Source organism: Ceratotherium simum, chromosome 22 (assembly GCF_057802395.1).
Source record: "Ceratotherium simum simum isolate JZ-2026a chromosome 22, ASM5780239v1, whole genome shotgun sequence".
Classification (NCBI taxonomy): domain Eukaryota; kingdom Metazoa; phylum Chordata; class Mammalia; order Perissodactyla; family Rhinocerotidae; genus Ceratotherium; species Ceratotherium simum.
This window is the reverse complement of record NC_141921.1, coordinates 48,008,918-48,022,534: the sequence shown is the minus strand read 5'-3', so window position 1 is coordinate 48,022,534 and position 13,617 is coordinate 48,008,918.

The window sequence follows — 13,617 nt, the reverse complement described above, 5'->3', positions numbered from 1 at the left end:
TTCATGAGTGACTTTGGGGAAGCCCCTAAGTCACCCAAGGATGGTCACCAGGGGAACCAACTGTGAGTAGAGAGTTGGAACTTTCAGTCCTACTCCTGACCTCCTTGGAGGGGAGAGGGGCTGGAGGTTGAGTTGATCATCAATTGCCAATGATGTAATTAATCATGCCTATGTAATGAAGCCTCCATAAAAACCCAAAGTGATGGGGTTCAGAGAGCTTCCGGGTTGGTGAACACATCCACATGCCAAGTACACCATCCCCTGTCCATGGGGACAGAATCTTCTGCTTTCAGGAACTTTCTGGACCCCTGCCCTATGTCTTCTCCATCTGGCTATTCATCTGTATCCTTTATAATAACCTGGTATATGTAAGTAAATGTTTCCCTGAGTTCTGTGAACCGCTCTAGCAAATTAATCAGTCTTGAAGAGGGGGTCATGGGACCTCTGATTTACAGCCTGTTGGTCGGAAGCACAGTGACAACCTGGACAAGTGACTGGCATCTCGGGGGGGAAGGGTGGTCTTGTGGGACAGCCCTTAACCTGTGGGTTCTGAAGTTCTCTTCAAATAGTCAGTGTCAGAATTGAATTAAACTTGTAGGACACCCAGTCAGTGTCCACCGGGACCTGGAGAATTGCTTGGTGAGGCTGGAAAACACACAATGGATCTGCCTACTCTGTTTTAACAGGGTGCACGGCTGCCTGGCGAGAGACTCTATTCCCAGCCTACCTGGCAGCTGGACTTGGGTGTGGTGGGCTAGCTTCGACCATGCAGAGGACAATCCCCTGGGGATTATTGAGGACTAAGAGGAAGAAACCCAGGCCCTGAATGGGCTCCTGGAATGAGAGCTCCTACCTGCGATGGTTATGTGAGAAAAAAGCAAACATTCATCTTGTTGAAGCCATTGCAGTTTTGGGTCTTCTTGTTAGAGAAGCTGAACTCATTTTAAAGATAAAGTAACTGAGGCTTGGCAATGAACACAGAGCTGACAAGATTTGTCAGCTGACAAGATTTAATCCCTATTAAACCCAAACAGTCAGATTCCAGAGTCTGCCCTCTGGGGGTTTCCTCAAACTAATACCCTAAATCTATTGATGTCAGCGAGTCACACCTCCGAGAGAAATCGATGACAGGACTGGCCAAACTCTAACCATTTTAGAACAGTTATTCTGGAAATATCAACGAGGTCTCCTTGGGGACGAGAACCAGGGACAGATGGTTTGACAGAAAAGAAAAAGGACCAGACTTGGAGTCTGTATTTGAGTTCTGGTTCAGCCACTGACTTGGGGATGTTACTGGGTTCCTCAGAGCGTCATCAGTTTTCTCTTCTTTAAAAAAGCGACAATGACGCCTGTTTTAGAACTCTGAGATCAAATAAAATAACGTGGCTAAAGGGTTTAGAGCAAAACCTGACCTAGAGAAATCATGCAATCAATGGTGCTTTTTCTTTTGCAAGTATTACTTTTCCATGAAGCCAGATGCCCTGGGCGCTCCCCATGTGAAAAGGCCACCCCCCTGCACCTGCCAAGGGTGGGTCTTGGAGACTGGTACCCTGGGCTCTGACTAGCTTGCACAGGTGGGGAGCTTACACAGCTGGGCGGCCTTGCACTCGAGAAGGGCAAAGTCTGAGCTGGCCTGACAAGAGGTGTGGGCTCCCAGGGGCCAGAACCGTGGAGCTGCTACGTCTCGACTGCCGTCTCCGTTCTCCGGCCACTGCCAGCTGGAGACGGGCAGAGCTCAGGAGCCAGGGCTGCGTGTGTCTGCCTGCAACTTCACCCACCAAGAGAGGTCTGGCCGCCCTCGAGCTCTCACCCCTACCCGCCAGCCTGGGGAGCCGAGCCTGGGAATGAAGCCAGCGCACAGTCAAGTCTCTGCAGCCGGCCTGGCCCAGGCTGATCCTTGAGGTCTGAGGCCCTCAGGACACCTAGATACACTCAGGGAACAAGATATAGAGAAATGAGGGGTGAGGGGGGAAGAGAAGGCCGAGGGAAGAGGCCATCCTGTTACCCTGTCGCTATTTATTATCCGGTGCAAAACAGGAAAATTAAAATGTGCACGCTGCTGGCAGCTTAATTTAGTCGAATGCTTAAGAAAAATGAAACTGGGGACAGGGGCAGTTAAAGAACAATTTTGGAGATGACCGAGTAGTGGGAATTATCCTTCGTTTCCATGGAAAGAAGCTGTTCATCTGCGTGAAATCGATGTTTGCAGGTGACCTGGGTGCAGGGGAAGGCGCTGTGGGGCCGTGAGCGAGGGGCCAGGTGCAGCTGGCCTGCCTGAGCTCCGGCAGCTCTCAGGATGTGTAGGAGGGAAAGCAGACTTCGGCAAGCTCAAAGACATGTTCCCAGGAAGGGCAGAATGTTCCGGAGGCCAGGCACAGATGCCAGCAAGTTCTGCTGCTGAGAGCCAACCCCGAGTCAGCTGGCCAGAAGGAGGTGTGATAAGAAGGTGTGGGGAAGGCTGTGAGAGCCGGGGCTGTGGGCAGTGGGTGCAAAGTTGTCTGAGACCTGGACAAACAGTGAATGGCTCCAAAATGGACAAAGAAAGCTGTAAAATCAATATTAATAGTGCTTTCAAAGCCAAATTAGAATTTTCTCCTCCAAAAAATGTGCAAAGCAAAGCCAACACGGATGAATGGGAGCTGAATGGGCCGTCAGACAGTTGATGCTGTGGACTAGAACCGGGCAAGCAGGAGTGGTCTTGGCTGGAAGGGGCTCGGGCTCCAGGCAAGAGATGTGACTCCCAGACATGACGCTTGTAAGCAAGAGATGTAGTGAATCATGTTAGCCTTTCTGACCCCCAGTGTCCTCCTCTGAAGAACGGGAATGATAAAAACGGTGAGGTTCATTTGAAGCCAAAATGGGTGAGACTCAAATTCTGTGTAAGTATCCGGTGCTGTTTTCGGCCCTGGGGACTCCAGAGCCAGTCAGAACTGCCTCCTGTGGGTCCCTGCCACACGAGACCTTCCAGCTCCCCTCCTATCTCCTCTGAGGAGATGCATCTGCAAAGGATGCCCTTTTATGCTTGGGGCACCACTTCCCTGAAACCCAAATGTAAAAGGACGGATGATCATCCAGTACGGGGGCTTCATTACATACCATCCATGGCCACAGTGTGAAAAGAACAGTGGAAATAAAACATCCACTGGAGAGACAGCCTGGTTCATGCGTTACTTTATTCTGCTGAGAAGGTAAGACCCAAGAAACAGCTCCAAAAGGGCCACAGACAGAAAGAAAAGGCAGTGACCCAGCGTCAAAGGGCACAGTCGCAGCTGGTCAGGAAAGGCTGGAGATCAGGCTGCGGGCGAGGGCAGGGTGGCGCCCAACCCTGGAGCAGCCCGGCTGACTCCCCACTCCTGCCCTGGTCCTCTGCTCATAAGTGTAAATCTGCACACGTGGTTCATCTGTTGGTCCCTCTGGCGGATCCCTTCTCACCGGGAATAAAAACCAAAGGCTTCCCGAGGGCCACAGGGCTCTTACAGGACCAGCCCACCCTGCTGTGGGAAGGGGGCCCTGTGCCTCCCACAGCCCTCTGCTCACCACTCAAGCCACCAGGGCTTCCCTTTTGGTCTTAGACCTGCCTCAGGACCTTTGCACCCACACTTCCTTCTCCTGGAATTCTCTTCTCACAAGACTCACTCCCTCACCTCCTTTAGGTCTTTGCTCAGAAGCCCCTTTTCAGGGAAGCCTTCCCTGATCAGCCTATTTCAAATGCCACTCCCTTCCCCCGGGCACTCCACGACTCCCACCCCTGACTTTCCTGTATCCTGCACCGCAGTTTTGAAACATAACATGCATCCTCGTTATTTACTCTGTTGTTGTCTGTCTCCCTAATTACATGTAAGCTCCGTGAGGGCAGAGGGTTTTCCTTCTTGCTGTGGTTGACTCCTTTTTCCCAGGATCTAGGACAGTGCAGGGTGCAAGTAGGTGTTTAGTGTGTATCTGTTGAATGGATAATTGCCCCCGAGCTTTTGTCCCCAAGGTGAATCCTGCTCTCCTTCTAGAGCTGAGACGCGTCCTTCTTCCAGGAGACGGTTGGCGTTCCACGTGTGGCTGGCCCCCCTGGTCGCCTGCCCAGCGTCCGTCTCCCCATTCCTGCTGACAGACAGCCCTGATTTGGCTGCGGTGGCCTGTACTCAGGTGCAAACGCCCCCCCGCTTCAGACTCTCTGCCAGCCCGTGGTGGCCAGGATACCCGTGGCCAGGGGCTGCAGACGGTAGTCGCTGGTGTGAGGGTGGGTCCCGGTGAAAAACTGGCCAGTCACAGAGAAGGCTTTGACTCTTCTGCTTTTTTTCCTGCACAAAATGTGGACACAATGCCGACTTTCTTCCCACCGCCCGTGACTGAAATAATTCAAAGGCTCGCCCGTCCACCCTTTGGATTTAGAGGTGGGTTAGTCATGGGGAGGTTATCGGGGGTTCTGGAAACCGGGGACACTGGTTCTCTGTTGCAGGCCCCACCATCCCTCCCCACAGTCCCTGCTGGGGAAATGAGCATTTGCGAGGACAACAGCAAAGGAGAACACAGCAGCGCGGTATCGGGTCCCGTTTGTCACACTGCAAAGCCAGGCCTGGCCTTATACAGCTCGCCCCTCCTCCTCCCCTTCCTCTACCAACACACCCCTAATCTGCTCTATTTGTGGATGCCAAACAGAAGGAAAGAGCAGAGGAGATGGCCGGCTAACCACCCACACAGTGGGCTGAGGAGAGAGAGTGAGCAGCATGGCCTGCTGTCCTGCCTCGCTGGCCAGAGGCAGTGAGAAGAGCTGGACAAACTGACCCTAACTCCTTGCACCCTAACTCGTGCACACTGACTCCACCCACCAGGAACGGCCCAGGCCCTTCCCCGACTGGGCTGGCTCATCCACCGCAATCCCCATCCTGGGAAAGAAAGGGAGGCGGGGTGCAGGGCCCTCGGATGCCTTCCTGATTCCTTCCCAGAGGGGATGCTGCGCAGGCTGCAGAGGGCTGGTGATGCTCGAGTTCCTCTCGTGGTGGAAGGAGAGGTGAGGACGGGAAGTCTGAGATCACAGCCCCTGTGCAGGTGCATCCCCTGAGCTAGGATCCAGGGCAGCATCAGGGCCAGGTGTGAACGACTAAAGACAAAGTGACAACTTCTCTCCTTGTGACGCAGAGCTAATATTAGGGTGCCTATGGCCCGTTCTGTTTCAGTTTCTGCAGCTCCCCAGGCCCTGGCGCTCCCTGAGACACCCAGGACTTGGTCCGAAGGAGAGAGGCATGTCTCTGGAGCCGGTGCTTTTCTCAATTTACAACGGCTTTCTGACCCCGTGGGAGAGAGTCCTTTCCTCAGGGTAATGAAGTCCTGACCCCAGGAACTCAGAGTGTGGCTGTACTAGGAGATAGAGCCTTTAAAGAGGTGATTAAGGTAAAATGAGGTCCTTAGGGTGGACCCTTATTCAATAAGATTAGTGTCCTTATAAGAAGAGTAGATGAGAACACAGACACACACAGAGGGACCAGGTGAGGACACAGGGAGAAGACGGCCGTCTACACACCAAGGAGAGAGCTCTCAGGAGAATCCAGCCCTGCCCGACATCTTCATCTTGGACTTCCAGCCTCCAGGACTGAGAGAGAATAGATGTCTGTTGTTGAAGCCACCCCATCAGTGGTGTTTGTTACAGACCCTGAGCTGACTCACGCCGTGGGTGGACAGAAGCACTGAAGACACTCTGAAGGGGGAACTACCCGCAAATCGAGTCTATCCTGCAGGGTGAGACGGCTGTGAGCTGGGGCTCTGACAGGAGCACAGACAGGACGTGGACGGGAGAAATGGCACTGAGCCACCACCTCCATCCGTGTGCTTGTGGTTCCGTCCAGCGGGGTCCAGCTTCTCTTCCTGTCGGTTCAGGAAATGTGGAGTCAACGGTCAGGGTCCCCCAAACCAGAGAGGAGTTTGCATTTTGACTAATATCTGACAATGAGAGGTGAATGTGGCCGGCCCACCAAGCCCAGCCCCTGGAGGCCGTGGTGGGATCACTGTCCCAAATCTACTGACAACAGAGGAGGGAGGAGGGGGAAGAAAAGAAATTGGCCACCGCAGTGGAGGGGTTACAACATTGATCCCAAAATATCATTAATTTGTGACGTTGTTTTCAATCCCATCAAAGAGGTGGGGGAAGACAGGAGGGAGGAAAAATGAAGAAGAGAAATTGTGGGACATGGACCCAGTCTGTTCTCACGACGTTGTGTTTCTGATTGTGAAAGTAACAGACAATGACTTCAGAAAACTCGGTAAACACTGTGAAGTTGAGGGGTGAAGTTAAACTTCTCATTAAGCCCCACAAAGACACCCGACGTGGTGTTTGTGAGTGATGTTCAGTTTAGATAATTTGTGCATCTTCTTGTCACTAAATATCATGCTGTGAAAATGTCCATCATAATTAAAAAAATCTCCCAAATGTCGTTTCTGCAGCTACGTGATAATCCATCCTGCGAATGAGCTGCAATCAACGTTTCCTCTGTTTATAGTAATGTTTCTCCACTTGTTCCTTATTTTAAGCAACAATGCTACCAATGTATTTATGCTGGAAACTTTACTTGCAGCTCTGATCATTTCAGCAGAACACTTCCCAGAAGGAGAATCACTGAGTGATGAGCATTTAGGACCCTGGATTCATACCATCATGTCACTGATTCGCCAGAGCAAACCCATCATGTGTGACCCTCCGTAGCCCAGAGTCTGTCCACCGCCCCACAGTGGGTCATCTATTCGCATCATGAGTGTGTCACCAACCCCAGCCGGCACCTCTGCTGGCTGTCCTGCTCTCAGCCATTCGTGATGCGGCCACGTGAGAAGGGAACGAAGAACTTGGTTTCTGGTTAACTGCTGTACGCGTTTTATCTGGCTGCTGTAACAAAGTACCATAAACGGAGTCGCTTAAAAGACAGGAGTTTATTCTCTCACAGTTCTGGAGGCTCAAAGACTGAAATCAGGGTGTCAGCAGGGCCATGCTCCCTCCAGGGGCTCTAGGAGAGGATCCTTCCTGCCTCTTTCAGCTTCTGATGGCTGCAGGCAATCTTGGTCTTCCTTGGCTTGTAGATGTGTCCCTACAATTTCAGCCTCTGTCATCTCATGGCCGTCTTCCCTGTGTGTGTGTCTCTTCTCTTCTTATAAGGAAATCAGAGATTGAAATAGCGGTCATCCTAATCTGGTATGACCTCATCCTAACCAGATTACATCTGCAAAGATCCTGTTTCCAAATCGGGTCACATTCATAGGTACCAGGAGTTAGCTCTCCAATACATCTTTTGGGGGACACAAGTCAACCCATAAAAACTGCCAGGTGACCTCACCAGCACTCCAGAGTAAGAATTCACCTTGGTCCATAACCCAGGCCCTAGCACAGCTAAGATGTGCCAGCCAGAAATTCACACACTGAGGTCTGGAGAGTGGGAGGCAGGCAGGAATTGAGGAAATCCATCTTGTTGCCTTGCCAGTTAGGCCTGAGGCTCTGCCCATATCAAACACAGTTCCAATTAGGCTAGCACAGGTCTTCTGGGAGATATCCTTGGGGAAGGTCCTCTCTAATGAGTAGATAAGAATGATGTATAATAAACACATAAATTATGATCATGTAAGTGATTCTCCAGAAGGAAAGAGATTTCTTCCCCTTAAAGTGCTGCTACACAAATCTCGTTGACCGCATTCACGGGTTTGGGGGGACATTTGTCATAGACTGTGAGGGGGGAACTCTCAGACTGGGCCCAAGCAAATGAACAAACATTCCCAATTAGGGAGGTCCAAGTGTGTGCCTTTCAACAACCCTGGCCTACAGGCTTTGCTCTGCCCCAGCTCGAGAATCTCATCTTCCCGCCAAGTCTGCTCACAGAACTAAGGGAGGTAGGGATGGATGCCTGTCACTGTCCTCAGCGCAGAGTGAAAGAAGCCCTAAGGCCTGTCCCCTACACGACCCCAAATAAGAACACACCTCGCAGAGGATCTGCATTTTGCTCAAGGTTTACCTGTGGGCCAGTTTCATGTGCAGCATTATTTATACCAACTGTGTATTTTGGGAATTGGAGGGTCACCTCCATGGGGCCGTGCCTTTTGTGAAACCAAGATGCCCGGGCAGGGCAGCAGGCCGGCTTTGAGATTGGTTGGGTGCAAGTCATTCAACGAGAGCTGCCAGGGACGCATGGATTGAAGCCGTTCGAAGTGTGTTTAATTTTCAGCTAGAGCAGCCGATTCATAATTCAAACGTTGCTGCCCTAAATTACACACGCATTTTGAGCTGAGTGGAGATGGAGAGATTTGGGTCCTTTAAAGAAAACCCATAAAGTTCCCATTTCTCTCCCAGCCTAGTGAGTTCTGCTCTCTTGAGTAACTTTTCAGCTCCCTGAGAATAGCATGTTTTGAGCAAAAAGAGACAGTAAAAATGAAAGAAGAAAATTAAATATGAAACTTTAATTGAATCCCTCTTTGATCATCTCCCTAGAACTGACGAGGGGGCTGCTGCCATTCAGCCACAGATAAGATACCCTCACAGGCTAATTAGGATGAGGGACTGGCCCCCTGGGTGGGAGGCAGATGAGCATCTCCTGACCCCAGATCTGTTCAGATGGGCTGTTCTGATGAGAATAATACTTTAGGCCTCAATTGTTTGCCATTTCTCTTTTGTCCAGTCTCGGAGATATCTAAAGGGTCTATCGTATTTCCTGTATTGTCTCCTGGCTTTTGTACAGCTCTCCAGAAAGGGCTGTCTATGGGGGGAAGGGTCCCAGTATCTACACAGAAAGTTTTGGTCCTTATTTTCCAAGACCATGGGGGGAGCTTTACCTTTTGAACCAGCTCCCTCCAGCCCACTCTGGGGAGCTGCATTCCTGAAGTGAGACAAGGACACAAATAAATGAGCAACTGACAAGTCACAAGGGACCCAGAAGCCACGCCGTCCAGTTAGGGATGTTAACATAGTCCCTGCACTCTGTCACCCCACACAGGACTGAGTCACCTTCCCAGTCAGACCGAACTCAGGCCAGTGTAAGGAGTGAGAACACATGTGTGCACACACGTGTACATAGGCACACACACATATATGCACACAGACACACAAACACACTTATGCGCGCACACATTAGCACACGCACACATATACACATAGGCACACAAGCACATAGACACATAAGTGTGCATACACTCGTCTATATGCATGCACACAGACACACATATGCACACACACGCACACATACACATACACACATGCACACAGACACACACACACAAGTATATACACACTGACATGAACACACACACACACACACAGTGGAATTTAGTGCCCAGAAAGCATCTTTAGAAAAGTGCTACAAACACTTCCAGTTTGTGTGCTGTGACAAATTTCAAGTCCAATGTGAGCCCCACATTTTGGGAAATATGCTAACTTAACAAACTTTGCTTAGGAGTAAAACGGCCCCCCAGGGGGTCATAAGGGAGAGCGAGGAAGCTGGTTCAGGGTCAAATACAGGAAAGCGTCCCTGACTCAGGCCTGGCTGGTGAAGAATTTGTGATGGCATAATTTATGGGCCAATCAAAGCCTTCTCTGGAACGATTTATGAGAAAGTCTTTTGCTAAACAAATCATGTTGCAAAGGACTTCAGGGCCATTGTTTAAATTATTAAAAGAATCAATTGTTTCCCAGTGTTTTGGAGGCATCTTTTGCATACAATTAATATGCTCTTACAAATTATTTTAAACCATTGGTTTGGGGTCCTGTGTCCTCTAAAAATTTTATCGAACAACATCTTTGTTTCATTTGTTTGAAAAAAAGTTATATAACTAGATATTTTAAAAAATTCCTTTAAGTCTATTTTTCAATAAATTCAGATCAGCCTTTTTGCTTCATAGACCAAAGGAAGAGACGTGCTCCAGTGAGCCCTCTGTGTACGAAACCACCCAAAAATTAGCGGCTTAAAACAACAATGATTTAACACCCGTCATGATTCTCTGAGCTGACCCAGCAGGTGGGCAGCTGGGTTTGCACTCACAGGACGGGCTCCATTCTGGGGTCATCGGGGCTTAGGCTCAGCTGGAACCGTTCCATGTGGCCTTTCATCCCAGGCTTCTCCCTGGTGTGGTGGTCTCAGGAAGCATTTCAAAAGGGTGAAGGTGGAAGTTGCAAGGCATCTGAAGGCCAAGGCTCCTATGATGGTTAATTTTATGTGTCAACTTGACTGAGTCACGAGTCCAGAGAGCTGGTAAAACATTATTCCTGGGTATGACTGTGAGGGTGTTTCGGGGTAAGACTAGCATGTAAGGTGGTAGACTGTGTAAAGCAGATGGCCCTCCCCAGTGTGGGTGGGCCTCGTCTAATCTAGTAAGGACCCGAATAGAGCAGAAAGGTGGAGGAAGGTGGGGTTCTCTCTGCCTGACTCCTGGGGCTGGGACATCGTCCTCTCCCGCCCCTGGACTGGAACAACACCATCCATGCTCTTGCTTCTCAGGCCTTGGACTCAGATCGGACTTCACGCCATAAGCTCTCCCATTCTCCGGCTTTTGAATCTGGACCGGAATTACACCACTGGCTCTGCTGGGTCTCCAGCTTGCAGATGACAGACCATGGGACTTCTCATTCTCCGTAATCACATGAGCCAATTCCTTTAAATAAATCTCTTTGTATCTATCTACCTACCTACCTATCTGCCACGGATTCTGTCTGTTTGGAGATTTCTTACTAATACAACCCCTAAACTCACACATACCATTTCACCACATTCTATTGGTCAAAACAAGTCACAAGCATCCTCCACCCTGAACCCAGATTCGAGGGGATTCACTGTTGATTGGAGGGGTGGCAAAGGAGTTGTGGCCTTATTTAATCCACTATAAAATGTTACTAAGGATTGTCCATTCCTATGAGGGGGTGGGTATCAAGAGAATTATGTGGTCATTTCCTTCCTCTGGAAGGTGGAAAAGATATTAAAGAAACTTACCCAGACACCGCTTCAATAAAAACACAGAGAAGAGAGTTTGGATAGTTCCCCTAATAAGCCAGAATGTGGAGATTTGAAACAGATTCAAATGAAATAATTTAAAGGAAAAACTTATGTCTGTCTGCATGAAATGACCCTACATGTCAGTTCTCATCCCAAATTCCTTCCCCAGTTAGCATTAAATGACTACAGACAACAGACATTTTGGGCTCGTTGTGACATCCTTCTTAGCCACACACCTGGAATGCTGTCCCTGACTTTGCCTCCTGGATTCATTGATCACAAGGAACATTGGCTGAGACCATGAGGAGGCTAGGACACTGTGTTAGTGTCTTGGGGCTGCTGTAACCAAGTACCACAGATGGGGTGGCTTAAACAATAGAAATTTATTTTCTCGCAGTCACAGAGGCTGGAAGATCAAGGTGTCCACAGGGCTGGTTTCCCCTGAGGCCTCTCTCCTTGGCATGTAGGTAGCTGTCTTCTCCCTGTGTCCTCACGTGGTCCCTCTGTGTGTGTCTGTGTCCTCATCTCCTCTTCTTATAAGGACACCAGTCATATCTGATTAGAGCCCAACCATATGACCTCATCTTAACTTAAGTTCCTCTGTAAAGGCCCTATCTCCAAATATGGTCACATTGTGAAGAACTGGGGCTTAAGACTTCAACATATGAATTTGAGGGGAAGGAAGGGACACAATTCAGCCCAAACAGACACCATCTCCTCTGCTGAAAAAAGCATATTAGTAAACACTGCACCTTCTTTCCTTAGAATAGAAAGGATACCCAGTCTGGGAGGCAGGTGTGCAGGGTGGGGAACAGGTGGATTCACACCCCTCCTAGCGACAACAAGGTAGGAGCTTCCACAGCAGTTAAGTTTCTGGTTGACAAGAAACAGACTTCTACCTCCAACCTTTGGTTTGTACAAAAGTTGTTTTTTTTTTTTTTTTAATTTTTACTTTGGATGGCTTCATCAAAGGAACGACATTGACATGCATACGTCTAACTTGGAAAAACTTAAAAGAACTTTGTTAAATGTCAGAAGGGCACGGACGAGCACTAAAGCTAACAAATAGAGAATCGTTTTCTCTTCCTCCCTCCTGAATCTGGTGCTCATCACCATCGCTCACATACTTTCATCCTCCGATATCAAAGACAACACAGGACGGCAAAACCCTCTACAAACATTAGTTAATTCCCTCAATCCTCCTGTGAAGCGTGGGGGATTGTTCATTTCTCTCTTTTAAAGAGGAAACCTGAAACCAAGAGGCTAAATGACTAACCCAGATGGAAGTCACGGGAGAGAGTGAGGAAATTGAGTTTGGCTCACTGTTGGGTGTGGAAAATTCATTATGTATTCTAAGAAGAGAGGGAAGAAGCATGAGTCTTAGTCCAAAGTGAACTGCTCATTGAAGCAATCAGGTGGATCAAACAGAGCTCACATGACTGGGGAATAAAAGGGATTTGGGGTCGGAATTATCATAGGGAAACTAAAAGACAGTCTAATCAATAACCATCTCCTGCCCCCCAACCCAGGCCATCCCGCTGGAAAAGACACAACTTAATTCTACTCATGATTTAGACACTCAGTCCAAGGTGGTGGTACTGTCAGTGATGTTAACGATCTTGGAGATGAGGGCAGGCAGCTTTTTGAGGGTTCATTTTAGGGTTAGTTCAGACTCCAGTTCTCTGTGGGGTGGAAGGTGATCTCACGAGAAGCACAGTTGCTTTCTCCCGAACTGATAAGCATCATGTGGCAACTGTAGAGCCTCTGCTCGCTGTCCAGGCAGACTTCATCTCCACCCGAGGAGCAGCCACTGCCACGGCCTCCTCCAGACCAGAGCCCTTCGGAGAGCGACCTGGATTCTCACGAGGGAGCGGAAGCCTAACTCAAAGTGGCTTAAGCAAAAAAAGTCAGTGCGTTGACTCATGCATCTTAAAAGTCCAGGTGGTGCTGGCTCCAAGGTTCAGTGATGGTGTCAGAACTCTGGCCCGGCTCAGCTCCGCTTCCCTCTGCTCTGGCTGTGTTCTCAGACAGCCTTTTTCCTTGTGGAGGTGCAATGTCTGCTACTTCTCCAGTACTTTCTAGCCTGAAGAGGCATTTTACTACAAGAACAGGGAGACTGGCCCCAAAACAGTGACATGAAAACTATACAAGTGTGGACAAGTAATTTGACCTCTCTGTGCCTCAGTTTCCTCATCAGTATAAGGGAATGATGACAGAGTCTTCCCCGTAGCGTTGTTGGGAGGATTAAATGAGCTCGTGTGCATTAAACACTTAGCATGGTGGCTAACACTACTCTAGAAGTACTTAACTATGGTCAGCTATTATTATTACTGTTGATACTGTTGGCTGATTCATCAGAACTAGAAGTCCATTGGACAATAAGAGATAATAGGGATCAACAGTGAAACTCAAATATTTTTCTGGTGTGGAATGAACATTGTTAGCTTGGAAGGGCTAAGAATGTGGGTGTTGCTGAGGCACGCTGTCTGCCATCAGAGTGGCCCAAGACTGCCGTTTCCTGCTCTGTGGCATCTTTCTCCACCTGCTAAATGAAAATAATTATACCTACTTTGTAAGGAGATTAAGAAGATTTAATAAGTTACAGCTTGTGAAAAATTTAAAACAGCACTTTGTGATAAAAGTCAAACAGTATTATTAATAGCAATTTACAAGC